The 24,422-nt window shown below is 35.0% G+C and overlaps 1 protein-coding gene across 5 annotated transcripts in view; it reads left to right on the top strand.

Moving 5' to 3' along the window:
* The first annotated feature begins 14,671 nt into the window (after window positions 1–14,671).
* Window positions 14,672–24,422, top strand: part of LOC126976801 (LIM domain only protein 7) — a 182,093-nt gene continuing 172,342 nt past the window's right edge. For all 5 annotated transcript variants that reach the window (XM_050825433.1, XM_050825424.1, XM_050825408.1 and 2 more), the window contains exon 1: window positions 14,672–14,825. The gene's annotated coding sequence lies outside the window, so the exon portion shown is untranslated. The remainder of the gene's footprint in view (window positions 14,826–24,422) is intronic.

Here is a 24,422-nt window from a genome sequence, read left to right as displayed (position 1 = left end):
TGTAATTCGGAAACATCCACTTTGAAAAAGGAATGGTTTTGGTTTTGAAGTTTTTTTTCAGCTAATTCTTATAAGAAGGTTACCGACTATAAAGTTTTTATGTACAAAATTAAATTCTCTTTGGAGTCCTTTTTATTTCAAATTATATCTTGGGACTTTTGAAGGCCAGTGTATATACAAATATAACCAACAAATCGAATTTAAATTAAATAAAATAATCTAAACGTAATTACGGATTAAGTATTTCATTTTTATGTTGGCAGCACTCAACCTCGAGTCACCGATCTAACATCAAAATAAATGACAATGACTAAATAATTCGATATATTATAAAGTAAGTTAGAACAAATTCGCGCTTTTTGGTTTTTGATAAGACATAATATTATTAGGTACACATTTATATTTTATAGTGACTGTATTCAATATACTTATATATTATACCATAATAATAAGAAATGTTATCCACCGATGCTGAGCAATACGCACATATATTACTTTTGTGCTAGAAGATGTCTACTTTAAAATGACATTGATTTTATATTATGTACATTCTAGGGCACAGGACCATTCATAATTCGTCCATCTCCTTTTTGTATCAATTAAAGTTCTATGTGTCACTGACATAAATTCGACTATTTTATAAAGTTAGCCTGTCTGTTATTCTATATCAGTTAATTTTATGTTGACAATTTATACTGCCACTAATGCTATTAGGTTAATACATTTACAAATAACTTTCTACGCGCAGATCAATCCAGCTCATAGCAGACCTATAACCTAATCCTAATCGATGGCCATTAGATAACTACGACAACGGTAAATTGATTAACTTATCCATAACAGTGACAAGCAGTGTGGCAGGCACACTACTTCAATATATGGTTGTACAACTCAGCTAGGAGTCTTTTGAATCTATTGGATTTGGAAGACTCCAAAATAAAAGAAATTAAGAAAAAAAAATAAGGAAAAGCGCGTACACCTTCCTTAAAGGCCGGCAACGTTCCTGTGATTCCTCTGGTGTTGCAAGAGATGTGGGCGGCGGTGATCACTTAACAACAGGTGACCCGTACGCTCGCTTGTCCTCCTATTCCATAAAAAAAAAATGAAATATCTTTATTGATTTAGGTACAATTTGTACACTTTTGAAAGTTAATTTTGATGGCATCGGTTCAACAGATACCACGAAAACTTGTTCTGAAAAGAACCAGCAAGAAACTCAGCAAGTTTTATCCTGATCCTTTTACAGTTTTCACAGTATCCATACATTTTTATCGTCTATATAATATTATATTTTGTATTTGTACAAATTTACAGGTTTTAAGTCTATAGATACGCTTTCTTCATAAATTTCACTATACTACGAGTACTACTATATATACTTTTATTACATCGCCTCATATTTTTCATCCGTCTATCGCATGTCGCATTACAGCTGGCCGCGGAGTAGAGGTGAACTTGAATAAATAATTTCAACTATAGCTTTCAAGTCAAGTTATCCGAGTAGCCTAAGGCGTTAGATTTAAGCTCTGGCACCCGAAATTTCTCTCGTGGGTACGAACTCCACACCTAACAATGGATTTTTTTATACATTTTTTATAAGCTTTATAAATGAGTAAAGTATGATAATATGCTGATATTAATTTATTATTTGGTGAAGAAAAGATTCAGTTGGCATCGCAAACCAAAATTTGTAAGAAGCTATTTTTATCTCAAAGGATGTATCTCACAACAACAATAAATACAAGTTTTCAAACCAAAGGCATATCAAAAGTGATAGCTGTCAAATGTGAAAGTTCAATTATGAAGGACATAGACAGACATCCACTTTGCTTCGTCCATGTTCCATATTTTGGCTTTGTTTTGATATGATGTGATTTGTCTATATGTATGGGACGTTACATATTAATATTGTTCTTTATATTATGTTCTACGAAGATATTGATCGATAGTACTTACATATAGCAATATGTGTTTTATGACAAAAATTGATTATTTTATGCTTTTGAAGCCACGAGCACTAGACATAAAGGCATTTATTTTCTCAAAATTGATTCCTTTACAATTCTTTTTGATGTAATTTCTAACATACTAAATACTACTACCGCTTTGGAACTAAATGGGGATCGGAAAGAGAAGAAGCGGCGCAAGAAACTCTCCGAGCATTCTTTTATTTGCGCTCTTTTCAATAAAAATATACAATATTGTACAGTCATTTCTATCGCTATAAAAAAATCATAATCTAGCCAGGCTGTATGATGACTTAGATATTCAGCTGTGGTGCAGTAGGATTTACGACAGAGCCATTTTTTAATAAAACACTTAAATTTATTGATAGATAATGACTGAACAGTAGCTGGGACTTTATTATAAAAGTATATACTAATCAAAAGACATAATATAATATATCATCGGAGAATAAATGAACGCAATAAGTTTATGACTTAATTACCGGTTCAGTGGTCTAATAAATCAAATTATTATATTCCACTGCTGACTTAATACAAACTGTGGGCTAGCGGTTGATATATTTAGTATTACATATCACGCGATATTTTAAAAAAATATCATTCTACTAAATAATTTAGTAACTCTGTAGTGAAAATGCCAGGTTATATTTTATTCAGTTTTAACTTTAAGTTATATTTTGTTTTTGTAGAGAGTTTATGTCTGAGGATACAAAGTTTGAGTCTTAAAAGGTCTTAAGATTCTTTATTTTAGAAGTTTATTTTAGATTAGTACTGATATTAAAGGAAACAGCCTACTAACTGAAAATTTTTTTTTTATGGAAAAGTAAAACAAACAAGCGTACGGGGTCACATGGTGTTAAGTGATCACCACCGCCCACATTCAGTCGGTGGGGATGATATCCTAACTTGTGGCGTGTCGTGCTAAGGTAGAATTCGGCTGCAGGAATCAGGTGAAACAGCTCTTCGGTACACTCCCCTTGATAAATGCGGCAGAAGACACTCAATGAAGCGATGTCGCTACGTAACGTTAAGTGATCCAGCCGTTCACAGAGCACTGGGTCCCCGACAATTTATTCGACATCATATTGCTGTATACCATGATTTCGTTGAGTTGAGTAACTCCAAAGAAAAAACGAACCCTTATGATTTGACCTTGATGTCTGTCGAAAGCTTTTTTTATTAAAGAACTCAGCAATTATTTAAATGAAGATATGCAAAATGAAACCTCTAAATAAATTAACTAATTCGAAGATACGGTCAATTTGGTCTTAGCATTTTGCAAGATAAAAAATAGGGCACATCTTAGCACAACTTTGGGGCACATTTTGCCTCTTACTCGACTGTTAGCAAAAATAGAAAGAAATCAGCTAGAAAATTGTTCGGCGAGATCTTTGACGTTACGACGTGACGAACATGGGATGGGGAAAAATGGATTATGCTTAATTTAACCTCCCAGATAACTTATATTGCGCATTTACCACAAAAAAACCATTAGTTGGCCCACGGATCTTCGCCAATAGTCCCCCTTAAAACAAAGTTTCAATCTTGAAAGGTTTTCAGTTTCTTTATTTTAGGTTATTTTAGCTTAGTACTGGAAACTGTTTATTAACTTAAGATTTTTTTATATGGAAAAGAAAGAAAAATGAGCGTACGTGTCAACTAGAGCGACAGTATTGTAGTGCGTAGTGCGTAGTGGCAGATAGGCTAAAATCCACCATTGGATCATGCATGCTCACCATCATCAACATCACACTTCTCCATATATGGATGGATATGAAGTCACTTATTGAATATCAAAAACTATAATATTTTGCCTCAGACCTGAGAGGAACAAAAATCTCAGGGGGCTTCTTTTTTTTTCCACGCAAACGTGTTTTAACAATTCTTTTAAATTTTGTTATACATATGTTTTGAACATTTTCTGGGATCTTGTTGTAAAAGCATTTATACATCGCCACACAAAAGACTAACTAGGTAAGGTAGTAAGCAAGATAATTTAATGTTTGTTGCTGGTAATACCAGGAACATCCGAAAAATTCGGGTATTTACATCAACCTAATAGCCAGACAACGCCCCTGTGAATTCTCTGTTCTTGCAAAAAAATATGAGTGGTTTTGCCATCAGAAGACTGATACACTAGTTTGTCATCATGTGTAGGTTTCCCTCTTAACTTTTATCATTAACTAACGATTTTTATCATTTTTATCCTAAAATCACTACTAATGGAATCTACAGGCACAATTTACATCAGCTACCTGTGCGTCAATCACTGACTGCAACTTCCAATACCTCATTTAATATTCATTAGTTTTGGGCTTGCCATTAGCATACCGGCTACCGTTTGATACATCTCGCAATCAAATAAATCATTTTTCATATCAACCATGTTATTAGTAGCCTAATCTTAATTCTAATTATTTATTTCTAATTTTGATTTAATGAACTTTCTAAGCTCTTCCAAACTTGTCTCACTGTTTTCTTTCGAAACATTGCCTGTCGCAGCGATTGCCGTCGGCAGCATTAGATCAAATAAGTTATAGTTAAAAAAATCTGTAGTTCTTTGACTACTGGGATCTTTGTGTATCAGTTCCAAAATCTTGGTTCTCACTGCCAATCAAACTCCAGAACACCAAAGACAGTACGACATAGAAACAAGGAACAAAACCGATTGCTTAAAACTCTCCGAGAACTAATTTTAAGTAGCAATTCAACATTGCACAAGACATCTATTCGCTTTAGATAGCTAAGGCCTCATTCGCACAATTTTACAAATTTTTCATAAATTTAAAACTGTAGTTTATATAAATTGAATTTGGTTATATCAAAAACGTTTGAATTATTGTATTGCAATAAGCGATTTTTGTATAGAAGTATTTAAATAATCATAATTTAATAAAAATATTTTAATACTGAATGTGCACTGCCACGAATAGGGAGAGGTGAAGATGGCTCACATAATATACAAGACAAGACCAGTGGGAGGCTCCTTAGTACAGGATTATGGGTACCACAACGGCGCCTATTTCTCCCGTAAAGCAGTAATGTGTTAGCATTATAGTGTTTCGATCTGAACGGCGCCGTAGCTAGTGAAATTACTGGGCAAATGAGACTTAACATCTTATGTCTCAAGGTCTCGACCGCAATTGTAGTGCCACTCAGAATTTTTGGGTTTTTTCAAAAGTCCTGAGCGGCACTGCATTAAAATGAGCAGGGCGTATCAATTACCATAATTATCGTAACTTATTGTCATCAGAAAAAGACATTTTAGAGAGGAGAATAATTCCATAAACAACTTTCCCAGTGATTCTCTTCTTCTTCTTAAAAAACTGCAATAATTAATACGATATATATATTTACACAACTATTTATATAATTATGTGTAATTGCTAGATAAAGCCTAGCCAACACATTTCCTAGTTTTTTATTTTAGAAAAACCAAAATTTTGTTGATTACTTGTGAATCCTTAATTTTTTGTTCCGTTAACGTACCCAAATGCGGGATCTCTCTTGGATCCTAGGGGACCTCGAACAATTAGGAATGTCTTAAGTAATTTCAATCTCTTACAAATACGTCAGCTGGATGTGTGGCCGTAATCCACAGTGCGGTTTTCAAGGAACTTACTTCCACGTACTACAAAGCTGTGGATTGAGCTTCCTATGCGATGTTTCCAGGCCGACACGACGTGGGTACCTTCAAACAGAGCGCATACACCTTCCTTAAAGGCCGGCAACGCTCTTTTTATTCCTCTGGTGTTGCAAGAGAATGTATGGAAATCACTTAATGCTAGGTGACCGGTAAGCTTCTTAAGCTTCTTTTCTATAAAAAAAACTCTGAACAGCGAGTAGACTTGACACTGGGCTATTATCTAGCTGTAAATACATTTGTTGATGAAGGTATGTGCTTCAGTTGGTGGGAGTGTGAAATATGATAACACGATCGAACCAAATGGATGTGTGAAAGTATGGAGGTCGTGTGAACTGCACGTAAGTGTGAATGGTGCCCTAAATGGATCATTTAAATATTACGTTCCTCGATGAAATACTTCGAGCCCAAGACACAATTTTATTTATGGAAATAATACACAACCATTCTGTCTTTGTTTTATTTTTGAAGACATACTTCTTTTCCCGCGTTAGGGAAAAGTCATGCAAATTCAACGCACAGAGCACAGAAGTTAATATCCGGTACATGATGTAAGAAAATTTTTAATTTAAGCACCCGAAAACATACATGAATATAATGTTATCGGCAAAGGAGCACAAATATAGCGCTCTTCTCGGTACAAGCGATCTCTTTCAGACAACCATACACTGATTTAAAAGTCAGGTATGTAGCGGAATGGAAATTTTCTTCAACGTAAGTATCAAATTGTAATTCAAATATTTTTATTCAAAATAGGATGTGCCATCACTTATTGAAAGTCAAAAACTACCACCCATTCCTAAACGAATGCCTCAGACCTGAGAAGAATGGGCGCAACACACTCAGCGGGCTTTTTTTTCATCTAAAAACATGTTTACAAAGTAATATTGTACAGTTAAACTTATTATGTAATAGCCTGAAGGCGGTCGCTCCATTTACGCTATAGTAACCTTTACTACATAAACGTTTTTGAACAATTCTTTTCAATATCGTAATACTTTTATTTTGAACATTTTCTTGTTGTAAAAGCATAATATAGATCGCTCCATAAAAGACTTACTGACTCGACTTAGCCTAGTAGTAGGCATAGCAAGTTTATGTTTGTTCCTCATGTTAACATTATCCATCGCTACTCTGTAGTAGCTGCATATGTGTCAAATATTTATAATGTAATTTTTTGACAGGTCTTGAACCCAGGGCCTTAAAACAAGTTAATGAAATAAAAGTCTAGTTTGCATACAATGTATTACTTTAATTTGATTACTTTTAGCCCTGTGTTCGGTATATTTTAGGAGATTTTTCTTAATGATTTGTAGAGAATAAAATATATATAAAATTGTTAGTAATGCCGATGTTGCAAGTTCAAATTCGGTCTCTGTAAGTATGTAATTGGTTCATTTGCATGTTAATGAAATCATGCAACATTCAAATAAAGGACCTAATATCCTTCGATCATAACACATATTTTCGTGTACATATCAACGTGTGTGCAGAACTAACGCCACGACAAACTTGACCTGTCATTCCACCGCCCGCCAAACTGGTATTTATTACATTTTTAGCCGCGCCATTGCAACAAGAAATTAATTTAAACAAAAATCTAGTTATAACAACATTCTAGCTCCGGTGACATTCTGTCGCTTGTAATTATAAGAGCAATGCAATCGTTCAATATCGTCGCCGCCAGCTCACTTATTATTTATAACTACGTTTATATTCCTACACGGCGCAAAGTATATACTTGAAGCCCCGTAAGTAGAACACGTTCCTTACTAGCATTGGTACACGCATCTCTTTTTTAGTAGCTTCGCTAAATTCAAATCTATGTTTTCAATGCCTTTTTATTAAAAATCCATAATCTATTAACTATTAATTTGAATATGTTTTTTATGGAAGAGGAGGACAAACGATCGTACGGGTCACCTGATGGTAGGTAATCACCGCCGTCCACATTCTCTTGTAACACCAGAGGAATCACAGGTACGTTGCCGGCCATTTAGAAAGGTGCACCTACCCACATAACAAACAAACAAAGGTACCTACAGGTATTTGATCTCATACTAAATGTATGGGGGGGAGTGTTTAATATGATCACTTTAAATAGGTACTTCTAGTATGATTTTTAAAAAGTTCTTGATGTCATTTTACTGATTAGATAACGTACTTTCGATATCAGTTTAAAGTGTTTTTTATATCTGTAATGGTTACGGAATAATGCCCTGGTCACACTTAACGATTATAATCTGTATAAATCAAACTACTTATTCAAAAAGAGCAGATGTTCGCGATTAGAGATCCATCCAGCCACCCCGTTCATAAGCATCACGTACGGCTCTCAAGCGTCAGTAGCGCAATAGGTAGAACCACTAGTGTCACTCCCTTAAACAAAGTCTGTGTGATTAATAAACGCAGTGTAAAGTTATTCCCAGTTTTAAATTTTTCGGCCTTACAAATACACTTGGTATAAAGTTATAACTAATGATAAACAAAGAAAGTGCAAAATGTTTACATTATCGTTGACAACACTGTCAATACAATGATAATTCTGAAGTTTTCCTAATGATAAGCTTGTAAATAAACGCGGGAAACGTTATACGTCCGAACAATCCATTCGTAAGTAAAATATTTGTAAACATTTTACATATTCTTGGCTTATGATTAGTTATAACTTTATGCTAATTTTATTTGTGAGGCTGTAAGTCTTTATCTTATTTTTGTCACTGAAGAATCAGTACGAGGCTTCTTTGCACAAGTTGCCGGCTAGATTATGGGTACCACAACAGCGCCTATTTCGGCCGTGAAGAAGTAATGTGTAAGCCTTATTATGCTACGATATAAGGGCGCCATTTGTTCCCGAAGCGGTAGTAGTATCTAGTATATTAGGAATGACATCAAAAATAATTCTAAAGTAATTCAAAAAGAATTTTATGCCTTTGAATGTCTCAAGGTGGCGAGCGCAATTGTAGTGCCGCTCAGATTATTTGGGTTTTTCAAGAATCCTGAGTGGCAAAGCATTGTAATGGACAGGGCGCATCAATTACAACGGCTGAACGTCTTGCTCGTCTCGTCCCTTATAGTCATAAAAAAAATTCATGACAAGTAGAAGTAATTTTAAACTTCCTAAAATCTTGTGACTCCTCTGTCTTTATTAAACGGTTAAGGATATAAATTCATAGGACGGTAATCTGTTCCGTTGCCCATCTGGACTATTTAGTCCACATCAGAAAATATCTGCCTTATGGACAGTGAGTCGTATACTATAAAGCTATATCTATAGAGCGTTCTTAGACTTTACTTATGTAAAACTTAGCTGAGTGCGATAAAACGCAAACTTGACTTTTCCTTAAATCAAAGATTATGCTAAGCTTACATTCAACTAAGTTATACGTAAGTAAATTCTGAGCTAAGTCTTAGTACTCTCTAAGGCTAATGCGTAATGACGTTTGAATACATACAATTGAATTTGAATGTCGTTATTACATCAGTATTATAAAAATCAATAGTTATAATTGACTAATTATCCCACAAAGTTATAAATGCCAACCATATTAGACAATAATGAGGGTAGTACAAGAATTATAATTACATTGAGTCATTTGTGTCGTGGGAGAATTACTATAGTGTGTCGGAGCGCTGTGTTGTGATTATTGAGTAAATATTTACTGTGTCAGTCAACATTACCGTAGTTGCTCGGACTTGGTATGTACTTGATGCATATGCTACTATCACAATAATTTGATAAACACATTATTTCGGCAAATGACCGGGTGAATCTACTTTTTAACCGACTTTGAAAAAGAGGAGGGTCTCAATTCGATTGGTTTCTTTTTTTGTGTATGTAAACTCATTAATTTTAAATCCCTCAAAAACAAAATTTATAATCCTTGGCACCCCTATGTCAGTGAATACGACTGAGCAGTACAATCCGAAGGTCATGATTTACAACACAGAGATTGAGCGGGTCCACGAGGCGCGTAAATTGGGTTTAATAATTGACGAAAACATGCGCTTCGAAAAATATATAAGCCGAGTGTTATCGAATTGTTTTTATAGACTGAAAGTTATCTACAAAATTAAAAAATATCTAAGTACAGAACTTCGAGTCACATTATGTGACGCACTTGTAATATCAAAGCTTAATTACTGTGACGTGGTGTATGGTCCAAGGTTACTGTACAAAACAAAATGTTCCATCCAACGATTACAAAATGCATGCGCCCGATTCTGCTTGAATATTCCGCCTAGGCAACACATAACTCCATACTTAAAACACGCCAATATACTTAACATGGAAGGTCGGAGGTGTCTGCATTTAGTTGCTTTTCGGTATCATACACACTAAAGTACCCCTTTACTTGTATAATAAACTTGAATGGCTAGGGCAACGCAGTGCTAATAATATAAAGACCAGATCTGCCTCGCAGATATTAGCGGTGCCCCGGCATCATTCAACAGCGTTCAGGGGTAGTTTTCGATACAGTGCTACTAAGTGCTGGAATAATTTACCGCCGCCTTTAAGACTATTAAAAAATGTTTATAATTTTAGATTGAAATATAAACAAACTATTTTAGAATCATTATATAATAATCATCCTTGATTGTGTTAATTTATAAGATACATTGCACATGTATCTTATAAATTAACACAATTCTGTATTTTTATCATTATTTAATGTTCACCAATATATTTATATCTCATTTATAGTACCTTTATTATATTATATACAGTTACGTATAGTTTATAGTATGATTTAATATTTATTATTATTACAATTATTTACTTATTTTTATTTTATTACACTACTTACTTTGATACCTACGCAAATTAATTTGCAATGGGAAGACTAAAGGATTTTTCTACTTAAAATGTCACGAGGAGCTGCTGAAAACCAGAGTTGTGTTGGTGTCTTCTGCACTGACACAACAATATACTGAGTCAGCTCCTTTTAGCAGGGAATCACGCTCACACTGTTATTTTTATTTATTTATTATTAAGTTTTTATAATATTTGTTACGTCATTTAATTTAGTATTTTAATATTTTAATTAATATTGTAAATTATTGTTTTTTGTGTGAGTGTTTTTTATTGCTAATAAAGTGTGTTTCTATTTCTATTTCTAAACCGATTACGCTAAAGTTTATGATCCAATTTTCGCGATTCTTCTTTGGTTTGATGCGAAATGTTTGCCATTTGGTCCCATAAAAATTTGACATAGTTTGGCCCAGTAGTTTTCATTTTATGAATCTTTTTTATAAAAAAAATTGCTTACGTGGATGGTGTTAGTATAGTTTGTGTACTGCTACTATATTTTTAGGAGGTTTCATTAAGTTTGTTTATAAATTATTATTATTTACCCATTTGCCGATAAGTGGATCTTACTGGGCTATTCATCATTCATAGCTAACAAACGTCCTTCTCGATATTTCAGTGTCTCAGAAGAACGTGATATAGAGGATCTAAATTGTTTAAGGCACGCGGAACATTTCGTAGGCCTACCCATAGCTACTTTAAAATTTAAGCACTATTTAATATATGACAATAAAAAGCAACGAAATCTTATTGATTATAGTACAAACACGGACGTGTAAAAAAAGAAGGACTCCGCGCCGTGATATTAGCAAGTGAAGCACCGTTATGCTAGTGAGTGTGCGGTTACGGGGGATACTAGTTACACAATTTTTCTCCCTTAAATAATCATATATGGCCACAAATACTTATATAGTATTGTTTTTACACTTTTTCACAACGCACGACGGCATTTTTGAAATATTTTATTAAGACACAAACTGATCTGTCACAGACGATGACAATTCTAATAATGGCCGCCTATCGGCCTGTAGTAGTGTAAGTGTGTGCGTGTGGCTATGTATTTATACGTTAATCGGCTTGTTTTGGTGCTACACTGTTTTGTAAGGTGACACGGAGTCCTTATTTTTTACTAGTCCGTGAGTACAAAGTAAAAAATAAATAAAAGTCACGCGTGGCGAGACTTACATTTAGCTTCAAACCCATCAATAGGTAGCACATACAAATAATAATATTTTATTAATATTAAAGATATAAGATTTGCATACGAGGTGTATTAATCGAGGTATCTCAATAAAGTTTCTATACTTTTGAGCAACGGCAACGCTCCTGTCATTCCTCTGCGGTTAAAAATGGGTGGCGGTGATCACTTAACATCAGGTGTCATTTATCCTACTCATTCATAAAAATAATGAAGCTCAACATGAGCATTAAAATAGTGTTTGAATCATTAAATTTGATGAAGAATATCATGACATTATGAAAAATACATTTGAGAAATAATATTACATATCTTGGTAATATGTTTTATCAGAATGTAAGCAGAAATAAATAAAACGACTAGCAGTAAACCATGAAGCAACGGTACCTGAGCGGAAATCGTAAAGATCGAACGGAAATTGTAACAAACGAGATGTGCTAACCCACCAACACGTCATATTGGTACTGGTATTGCCTCGTGGGTCATGCCTACCATTTACCACTGCTATTTATACGTATAAGTACCCACATATACGACTAGATTAAAATAAACTTTAATCGCGCTGAAATCATTTCGTAGTATATTTTTATGGGGCACGCGCACAACGAGATCGTTGTCTGACACCGTAAAGATACACGTCAAACAAACGTCTAGTTAGTGTGAAGTGGTATCTATATTTTAACTATTGTATTAATAAGCTCAAGGTAAACTCACCCCAAGATTAAAATTACTTCTCCCTGTCATGTTATTCGTTAGTGACAAAGAAAAAGAAAAGTCTTAAACTTCGAATAACTTTACGTCGCGTTTATAAATATACATATATAAGTGTTTATTTAAAAAGTGACACTGTCAATAGATACTTAAAGTAAATTGTAGTAGTCAAAACGTTAGAATCGTAACTTTAACTTTTTATATTATGCTGCGACCATATTGACGCCATAATTCTTATATTTGGGTTGTCAAGATGCGTCTGCACGATTAATACGTATTTTTGTTTAGCTGTGCCGAACTGCAATGACGTATATTTCTAACGTGGTTACATTTAACTGTATATAGGTATACACACTTGCTCTTTTATGACAATCGTTCAAGGCATGACTCGGGGCACACGGAACACTGGATGCTGCGTTTTCCACCAATTTGAAAAGATAGACGTTGAAAATTCGTGTTATATCCAGACCAATTTGAAAATAAAATCTTATTCTGATAAAAGAATTCGTCAGGAACTAATACTTGTATTGATATGCACCAACACAACACAGTTAACAGTTTGGCATTACTAGGGCACGTTTGACTACGGTAGCTGATGTTAAGCTAAACAATGTTCCTGTTATGTTATGTCACTTTTCTAAGGCATTTGATTGCGTTCACAGCTCAACATTCAATGCTGGTCGGGAAGATATATTGCTAGGACATAAAATGAACTGCGCTCGATGCAGAAAGTCGATGTATACGGCAGAAGATCTTCTGTGACTGCTCTCAATATGGATTACCTACCACAAGGGTCTATTCTAGGACCGGTCCCCTTTACCCCCATACTAATCTACCTTATCTTGTAGAAAACAATATAAGGTAGAATAATTGTTTGTGGATTACGTTTCATTCACATTCAAACTGAAAAGAAACCATGTTCGTATGAAGAAGTAAACAATATCCTATCTGACTTTGTTTTCAATGCCTAAAACTTATATTTAAATAGCAATAAAAACAAATACTTATGTAAAATTATGCGAATTTTCCAAATGTCAAAGTCGTGAATGCAATTGTTTTGTTGGTGTGTGGTAAAAGTGGTGGAATCTGCTATATTCCTTGGTATTACATTACTCTTGATTCCATATTACATTGGGTATCTATAGAACGATTTCCTGTAGACTTACTTCTGGAGCCGTTTAAAAATATTATACAACTAACTTACATAGATACATGTCTCATGGTATTTCATTATTTGGCAATGCAGCCAAAATTATTATCATCGTTGTGGTGCAGTAGAGATTTAAGTTTTCTTTAGTGTTAATGCCGCCAATACTTGTTCTTAAAACAATTCGACACGTGTTTCGCCTCTACACGAGGCATCCTCAGGACGTGTTGTCTCGCCAAAATCTGGCACGAGACTATGAATTAATATCTATAATGTTAAATCGGCCAAGTTTTGTTAAACACTAGTTACTAATAATATGCACAATATACCACCCGCTTGCCTGCATTGCCGTAAAATTCACCAGTGGGTGGCTCCTTTGCACAGGATGCCGGCTAGATTATGGGTACCGCAACGGCACCTTTTTCTGCCGTGAGCCAGTAATGTGAAAGCATTATTGTGTTTCGGTCTTAAGGGCGCCGTAGTTATTGAAATTACTGGGCAAATGACACTTGACATCTTATGTCTCAAGGTGACGAGCGAATTTGTATTGCCGCTTAAAATTTTTAGGGTTTTTCAAGAGTTTTTCCTGAGTGGCACGGCGTTGTAATGGGCAGGGCGTATCAATTACCATCAGCTGAACGTGCTGCTCGTCTCGTCCTTTATTTTCATAAAAAAGGGCCTATTATTATTAATTACGTACAATACTTACGTAAAATTATGGAATTTCGCAAAATAACGCCTGATTCAATTAATTATATGATCAGCAACGATCTTAATACATACGATCTTATTTTGTTACACCAAAGGAATCAACCTTTGGTGTTACAAAAGAGGTGATCACTTACCATCACATGACCCGTATGCTCATTTGTCCTCCTGTTTCCTAACCCAACCAACCAGGCAACCCTATCTGTAGAACCAATTTGAAGACCACGCAGACGAAGTTGCGGTTACTACTAGTAGATAATTATTATCTAGTTATATAAGTGCTATTACGGTAGGATAGGAATACAAAATAGCAGAAGTGTTTTGGGCTCAAGAGTATGATTGTGACGGTGACGTTGTGTACTTCAGCTGCGGCAACACAGAGCAGTGATCAAGTCTCAAGAGGCTCCGCCCCGCCCCCCGTCGCCTGCATCGCGCAAGCTCACGGCTCACGGCTCACGGCATTCAAATTACATTTAGTCCGCCGCGCACCGCCGCTTCGTTCGTCTGTGGGTCGTGCTCCGTTTTCTGTGCTCTTTCACACACCAAATAATAACCTAACTGTACACAATTTGTGATTTATAAACGTTTGTGTAGTGACCAAGCTGTACTATTGTGATTGCGGCGCATTAAAATCCTTTTATGTAAGTATACGATCAATCTAACAGTACTTTCCATTTAGTTAGAAGGGTATTTGCAGAAAAAACCGCTGTGTATCACTGACCATGGCTAGAAAAATTTACAACTAGAATTATCTAATATCTAGTAGATTGCACTGTAGTTTGTACAATGCAGGACATCATATTTTTATGTGGTATAAACAAAACAATCGGCTATTAATTAATTTATTAGTTACCTACCTATTTATTATTTGAATGTAGGTACAAAATATAGTTAACTCAGAATAAAAACGTTAAACTTAATACCTACCTATATCGGTTTTATTCTTTTGAACAAACCTACCATGAAAGATGAATCAATTCGGCACAAAATACTATAGTAGGTACCTTTCCGCAGGTAGATAGTGATGGATTGTTAAACTAAAACCTGATGGAATAACTAAATTAATATTATGTTCTTGTAACAGTTTATGTGTTAAAATAACGGAAGCTCCGAGAGTTATAGTCTTGTCGGCGTTTTATTTTTGTTGCCTCGTCTGTTCAAAAATCAAAACACACGTGAAGAATTTAACTATGAAACTTGTTCTACGTTACATTATAGGTAGTAAGATATGATATTTGTGAATGTATGTATAAATATCTAGATACATCTTATAGTTAGTATACTTATACCTAGTAGAATCGTCATTTTTTAAAATATGTTCTTGCTTTGTATTGTTTCTGTCTGTTTGTCTGTATGTATGTACAGGCAAAACTAGTGAATTATTTAATTCAAATTTTGGGTAAGTATTAAACAACATAAAGACTACCTTCATATACAAAAGAATATAATATACTAAAACCGGCCAGGTGCGAGTCGACCTCGCACACAAAGGGTTCCGTATAACATCAACAAAAATCGCGTTTGTTGTATGGGTTCCTATTAAATAATTTTTTTTAGTAAGTATTTGTTGTTTTTGCGGCAACAGAAATACGACATCTGTGAAAATGTAAAATCACTAAATCAGAGTAGATGAGATTTACCAGTGGGAGGCTCCTTTGCACAGGAAACTGGCTAGATTAATGCTACCACAACGGCGCCTATCTCTGTTGTGAAGCAGTAATGTGTAAACATTACTGTGTTTCGGTCTGAAAGGCGCCGTAGCTAGTGAAATTACTGGGCAAATGAGACTTAACATCTTGTCTCAAGGTGACGACCGCAATTGTAGTGCCACTCAGAATTTTTGGGATTTTCAAGAATCCTGAGCGGCACTGCATTGTAATGGGTAGGGCGTATCATTACCATCAGCTGAACGTCCTGCTCGTCTCGTCCCTTATTTTCATAAAAAAAAAATACATTCTGGTGACTGACAGCGGAATCTTAGTAATAGGGTCCAGTTTTCCCTTTGGGTACGGAACCCTTATAAATAGTACAAGTACTAAAAATATCAATTTGATCAACGTCGCAGACAGCAAATAGGTACCTAGGAGCTTCATAAAATAACGCCTATTGGGGAATGAAACCTGATTCTAAATATATAATGAATGCATCCACCTAGCGTTAATTGGACATATTTAATCTAATTACAAAACGATACAGCCTTGACATAGTAGCCTTTCATAACACCACGGAGCCTTCTTTGAAACCGACCAATAACGTAATGTAGAGCATTATATTAGTAAAACGTGAGAAATCAGTTTTTATGGGAATGTTACTACAACCTTTAAGTTATTCTCTATAACTGCTTATTGTATAAGGAAGCTAATGTACACGGGTCCTAATTTAGATGATCGCCGCCACGCAACTTATTTACATCACTAGAGGATTCGAAAATAATCTGTTTCTATTAAGAAACTTTTGTAAAATGAAGTTATTATAATATAAAAATGGGATTTAAGACGATTTATTACTTATTCAGTACTTCTGTTTTAAAACCGTAATGTTGCTTATAATATCTCTGTTACGGTAATAATTATTGTACTCGGACTGGTTTGCTTAATCTGCCATATAGATATTAGATAATATATTTCCTTTAAGTATATTATGATGATATAAAATTTTCGTGTCACATTGTATTTTGTCTGCAAGAACTTCGAAAGTACTGCACTGCTTCTTATCAAAATTTGCACACGGTGTGAATTTTGAAACAATTTGAGAGATAAGATTAGTTTTAATTGGATTGACTCTTAATATTATTAATTTAAAATTGTATTTCTGTATGAATATTATATACACTGGCCTGCAAAAGTAAGTATCACACTTTTCAAATTAATTTTTTTTCTTAACTATAGAAGGTAGAGACTTAGATTAAAAACGTTTTGTTGCAAATTTTATAGGCTTTAATTCTTAGAATCTAAAATTATACATTAGTAACATTTTTAACTTAAAAAAGATATAACAATGAAAATAGACATTTTTAGTTTAGTGTAAAAAAATTCAACTAAATTGTATTACATGTTATTTAATTTTTAATAGCTGGTATTGCCTCCTCGTGCTCTGATTACAGCTTCGGGCCGGTTTGGCATACTGAACACTAGGTTTCGGAGCCGATGTTGGGGAATTTTCTCCCATTCTTCTACCAGGGCCTGCTTTTTGTGCCCTGAGGGTAGTAGGTGGTGGTCTGCGATTTCTGACTAGCCTCCCAATCTCACCCCAGGCGTGTTCAATCGGGTTGAGATCAGGACAGTGTGATGGCCAAGCCATCACACTGATACCGACCTCGTGAATATACTCTTGTACCATATGAGCCGTGTGTGGCCGGGCATTATCATGCATCAGCATCGATCCATCACCCATATTTGCTAAATACGGGCCAGCATACTCATTGAGAATCACTTGAGCATATCTCTGCCCAGTAAGGGGGCCATTTTCTATGGCCAGTGTATAAGATAAATTTTTGACACATGTCAAGAACAGGGAAAAAGGAAATAATTCTACTAATTGAACCTCTTACAAAATTAATTAACGAATTTTTTTTTTTAATATTGATATGTAATTTTGTATAGGTATATAATATTTCTTCATTTGTTCAAGTTTAGCCGGTCATCAGCTAGTTTAGATATTAATTTACATGTTTTCTTAACAATTTGTTATGTTTTAAAATGATAACTCTCACTATTGGGATTAATTACAAAATTTATCGATGATACGTCACTCAAACGATTGGCTCAGTTTGAAGAGCGCTCGCACGGAACGCGACAGGTATTAGGGTCGAGTCCCACATCGTTCATAAATTTTGGTTACAAATTTTATTTATGTTTTCTTTAACTTACACCTGAAAGTCATGACGTTTGAGTATTTTGTTGCATCGCATGAAATACATTGTAATAAACAAGTTAAATAATAAAGCGAAAATATTGATTTTAAAGTGTCAATACTTTTCTTGTTCCAGCCTTTCATTACAGCCTTCTCCAAAGTGTTGGTGAATGGTAACATTTATGTATAACTTTTGACATGTGTAATTTTACGTCTAGATACAGCCTCTTGCTGCTAGACAACCAATGAAATCAGGGCCGGTTTATTATTTTAGTGTGCCTGCATTGCTCTTAACAGACGTTAACTGTCAGCATCAATTTTTTTCGATGTTTTCACAGTTGTCACAGACTATCTAAAGTCTAGATGCATAAATGATCTGAGGGTGCTCTTATCCGACTAGCACTCGTTCGATTTTTGAAGACAAAAGAAAAGCTGTGTCACAAAATTAACTTTAATGTTCATCGGGATATCTACACCATCATGTTTAATATTCAAGGTGTGAGATGGTGTGTGCTTATTTAATAACCAAGCGACGAGCCTGTGTTCGGTGCATTGTTTGCAAATGCACACGCGAGATCTTGCGGTGTTTATGGCTTGTGAAGTGAATTTATATGTCACATTATGTGTACTTCGGTATTTTGAGAAGTAAGCGTGATTTTGTGACGCATTTCCATAAGAAGATGTATTTTGTTTTAGCAATTGAAATGCAATTATTTAGCAAAATGATTAAAAACGTCAAAACATAATTTTGTTAATTTAAAGGAGCTAACCTGAAATACGATACTAAATCTTTTAAAGTTAAATGGAGAGTTATTCACTGAACACTGCAATTGCGTGGCATTGTATTGAAAGCGCGGTCTATGCCTAATAGACGCTTAGGCAGAGTTTTGCTTAAGACAATTTTTGAGCATGACTGTGAGTATATTTGTTGTACGTCAAAGCGCTTTTAATTAGAAACATTATTCAAAGGATAGCCTAACAATTATAAGTTAGCAGGTGGTACGAGATTGCTCAAGTGAGTCCCAATCATAGACTTAAAATATACTGGCCTATAGTCAAACAAAGCGAGCCAGAGACAACATAATATCTCTAACGGAGATACAACAAAATAAAAAAGCAAAGTGGCTCTATTGTTACTGTAACCGATTGTTTGACAAGTGCTGAACAGTCAGCCACTGTTGGCATTACTATTACATAGACACACATAAGCAAGTAAATTTTCTAGAATCAGTCATAACCATAATGTTACCATTAGGAACTATACCTACTATTACTATCTAAAAACCTCCAAGTCTTTTGTGGGGAGATGTATATGCTTTTTATTTAAGAAAGAAAGAGAGAATTTATTGCAAGGCGAGTGAAAAAGAAGTGAGATCTTTATCTCTCTCGTTAGCCGTTCATTCGTTGTACTTAGGGACTAGTCCTAATGCGAACAAAGTCGCGGACAGATATTTGTTAAACAATAACAGGCAAACAACATTACTGATAATTGGCGAAATTGGACACAACTCCTTGACATGCAGTTAACAATAATTTTCACAATATTGTGAAATAATAATTCGGCACGGCTGACTATCGATTTACGATTGAACCATGTAAAAGCTGACGACAATCTCCATTATATGTTTGGTAACAGCAGTAGTACGAATAATAAACTTTATCACTTTTTATGTTTCCTCGACTGATGTTTTTTTATGTTATGATATAATAATAATAATCAGCCTTTATTGACTCCAACCTTCTTCAAATACATAATATTATCTGAAGGCTACGCGTATATAAAAGTTATATTATTGGAACCCCACTCTGAGTATAATCCTCCAACTTACTCCGTGTATCCCTCTTCTGTGCTTTTACCTTTCTATTCTTTTCCTGCCGTTTTTGTTATTTCATCTACTATTATTTATTTAATCAATCAAATCTGCTTCTTGGGCGGCCTCTTTTTCTTTTGCCAGATGGTCCTCCCCAAAATTGTCGTTTGAACTGTCCACCTTTTGGCCATGAATCTTGCGACATTACCTGCATCTAGCAGCATCAATTAGTTTTGTCCTATTTCTAATGCTTTCACTTCTAATCTTTTTGACATTTCTTCTTAACCACAGACTGCTTTCTTTTTTATGATTTTATGATATTAAAGTAGCAAATGGGCTTGAGGCTCAAGTGATTGGAAGTGGTAACATCCGCAACAATAGGAGTCAAGAGATGCGTCGCCAGCCTTCGTATATGTTCGGGAACAGCCGATAATTACTCTCTTGCAACATTAAATAAAAAAATGCGCGTTGCCAGCCTTTTAGGTGATTGTACACGCTTTTTTTATAGTACCCATGTCGTATCAACCTAAAAACACCACACAATCAGCTGTAAATATCACTATGCGCGCATCAAAAAGACGTTTATTCCAGCCATAGGTACACATTTTACTTTCTTTTTTATATGTTCGGAGTAGAAGTTTACTTTATTCCGGACAATGGCCTCCACGATGATCGGTCCGGCTGAGAAGTTAACTTTGTTTTTTATGTAAACTAAACAGACTAACAATAACCCCTAGTTACATAATCGGGCAAAGTAGGAGGTAATTCTTTCTTCTGCAATCGTGTGCATTGTATGGTTTCTTTGGCATTGGCAGATTGTTTCTCGACCTTAAAGCCATAAGTTTAACTAAGTAGCGTAAAAATGCGCTCAGCTCTGAATTAGTAAATACGAGTAGATCGTAGTGTCTTACCTAATTTATCAATGTATAGTCCAGCGCAGTTACGAACGCGATATAAAATGAATCTTATTAGCGGGCTGTCTAAGTAGCTATTTCTTTAAAAGGTATAACTATGTGAAGCCATTGTTACTGTTACTCTTGTTTCTGTGGCATAAGGAAGCTCAATCCACAGTTAAGTTGCACGTTGAAGAAAGTTGCTTGAAGGCCACATACCCTGATGGTTAAGATGTTATTTCAGTTTGTGAAGCACTTTCATGATATATGAATGAATGAATGAATAAGCCTTCATTACAAACAATGTAAAGATTAGCACAATATATACAATCTAAGTAATATTGTAATCTAAGTAATATTCTTAATCTTCTACATTGTTCGCTTGTCTTCCGACATAGGCCTCCTCCAGAATTTTCCATTGTGATCTGTTCAGAGCAGATCATCTCCACGTTTGTCCAGTCACTCTTTTAAAATCTTTCATGATAGATGTGGTAGAAAAACATATGAAAAACCGTCTACACGTCGCTCGGGGTTCGAACCGATTGAGGAATTCCAGCTGTGCGTTGCACCAGTCATATTTGTATAGCTAATGCAATTGTCACAGCGTTGAAAATGATTGAACAATAGAGTTAATAGGCGACCAAGGTGAGTTTACGTAGGAACCGCTAATGAAGCGTGCTTAATTACAATGCATACTTTAGCGGGACCGACAGCAAAACAGCTTGCATGCTAAACCATTGGTGGTGAAATATTTCCATTTCCTAGCGTTGACTATTGAATATTATTTATTCGAAAATAAACTCTTCTAATTTCTTATTCAAGGTGTTGATTTTTATTACTCTTGGTTTTCAGTTTTTGTTATTCGATCAGCGCATCTTCTAGTTGGCCAATTTTCTAGTTTCTTACTGAGGCTTAAATTTCTTAACAGTAGGAAATATGTATTCTATACAGTATTTAATAATTGACCTCAATAATTGTTAAAGTGATTTATTTTATGAAATTGTTACAACACACTGGAAATGAATGAATATGCTTAAAGTTTATGTAAACCATACTTGGGCCCGTTTTAAACTTTCCGACAAACGTTCATGTAACCATGCAAACATACGTATTATTGTTATTAGTAAGACAGTAGTCAATCGGAAGCGAATTACGAATGGAATGTGAGCTCATTAGAACAATATTATCATTGTAAACGCAACGTGCGACACGTGACAGTGGACAGGGGCCTTTATTCGATTTATAGCTCTAAAAGTTTTTGTTGACATAATGTTGTTTTTGCGGACCGTAGGCGTGACCTTGCGTTGACCTTGAGAGTTGAAAGTCACTTTATTTCAATAATTAATCGTTGCTGTTATGTTTGTGTAGATTATGATTTTTCATTTGTTTGGTTATGATAATGGTTTTACGATGCTTGCAAAGTGGTTCCTTCGTATTTACAATTACAATTGTCTTATTACGGTTATCTCTGCTTACAGGTTTTCAAAATTTATACGCAGGTAGCGTAACAAAATTGAACGTTAACATGACATTTTTTTTCTCGAACGAAACCTTTGAAAGGGTCACACAGACGTCTTGGGCTTTTTTTCTATTTCTCTAATTTCAGTCTTGAGCCTTAGTACCTTAAATTAATAATGTTATAATTTAAATGATAATAACTTCAATCTTTAAAGTCTCAGTTCCTTAACGGTTTGTCAATATCCTTCAATATCTCGCTATTTAATAAATAAAATTATTCTAAGTACCTAATTTGTCCATAATTTTATTTTTCAAAAGGTTTAAAGCCAATTAATATTTTTTAAAATGTAGTAATTAATTAAAATGACGCACACTGATTCTTATTAAATGCACTTTCATAATTCATAATATGTAAATTAAATACTTAATTGGACCTTGTAAACTGATATTATTGGCTTAATATAAGTTGCAGATAAAATAGTAACTTGTATAAGCACTTTCCATTAAACTATATTTAGCCTCAATGCCCTGTACTGTGCCTCAGTTTTCCATCCGGCATCGAGAGATATGAAATGTATTACCATTTATGAATATGTACCATTTATCGAGAATGTCGTAAGAGTAATTGCTGGTCGTAAATCATTAAATTCAGGTCGGTATTGCCCTTTATCTTGAGCGCAGTAACTGTCCTGAGATGGGCTATTTTGGATCATAATTGCGGCGGTTCCAAAGAAAATTTCCCTGTACCATCGTACTCTAGTCCAAGATTCCTGCACCATGTTTTCAAATCGATGTGACACTAATAGATACACAGAAGCAGGGGTAGAGGCCGTAGGAGAATGACATGGCACGAGAAAATTAAATACTTGATGGGCACTCGAGAGAGCTGACGTGCTGGGAAGAAACACTCAAGTTAGAGAAGCGGTTAGAAAAATGATCCTTGGATCATTCCATATCCTCTATGGTACCAGAAGAAGAAGATGACACAGACACAATAGTACACATCCCTTTCGAATTATAATATGAGAAGCTTGCTTGTAACCAAGGAGATAATTAGAAGCCTTTTTTGGGATAGGAGGACATATGATAATACGAGCCAATAGTGCGTGATCACATCCGTGGGCTCTCAAACAGTACAGTAGCATTACCGGCCTTTAACGCACATTTTAATAAGGTCGAATCAGTCAGGATCCTCATTAGACATTTTGTATGCACAGTGAAGAAATTACCTTGAGAACGGGACTGTTGATGACCGCTACACATTCAAGTGATGATGATGATGTTATTTTACTATTTGGAATATTGTGCGGCAAGAATTAGCTCTAAAAATCACCCTGTGATAGACCATGAGAGATAGCATCTATTCCCCTTTTTATATAATCGGTATATACTTAACCCTCTGCGGATTCACAATCCATAGTCGAATATGGAGTGGAGAGGGATTAACCAGTAGTAGTCCTAAACAGCTGCGTTAAAATGATCTCAACGCATTCAGTTGTACATTATAAGATTCGTATTCAGCTCTTGAGTTGATTCCCATTATGTATAAATCAGATTTATTAAATTGAATTGGTAAGGAGATTGTGTTCCGATCAAGGTTTGAAATTAATTTACAAGATAAGATCGAGCGAGTCTCGGTGTCAAGGCGACACGACGCCCACCTTACTTAGCTCATTTTATTTCAGTTCTCTCAAGTAATCTTTGTATGAATGTGGCAGTAACTTCCCTTTGCAGATAGCCACTGATTTATGTCATTGCATACATCTGATCATAGATACTTATGAATCCCTTATTAATCCCTTAGCCTTAACGCTTCAATGACATCATAGTTTACGACACTAAGCATGACCTTGAAGCGTAATCTGGTAAGGACGAAACCCTGCCGAGGGAGATCTTTACGAATAATAAATTTTTAGTTGTTTTTTTTGCATTATTATCTATGATGAGAGTGGGATAGTTCGTCTCAATTCACTAATGATCCATCGACGTTAAAAAGTACTTAGTTCTACGTGTATCATGCTGCGATTTGTGACCGACCGTTTTCTAAAGACGTCTCAACGAAGAAACAGCACATTAAAATATTATTTGTTATACTAAGTCGTCCTCGTCGACTTTCCGAACGTCATAGAGAATTAGGTATGTCATTTATTTTCTGAAAAAAGATTTCTTTGGAGTGACTTTTCAAAAATGTTCGCGATCGGCCTCGAGTGATTAAATGTTATAT

The sequence above is a fragment of the Leptidea sinapis genome, chromosome 2 (genome assembly GCF_905404315.1).
Source record: "Leptidea sinapis chromosome 2, ilLepSina1.1, whole genome shotgun sequence".
Taxonomy (NCBI): Eukaryota; Metazoa; Arthropoda; class Insecta; order Lepidoptera; family Pieridae; genus Leptidea; species Leptidea sinapis.
This window is presented reverse-complemented; position numbering and strand designations above follow the sequence as displayed.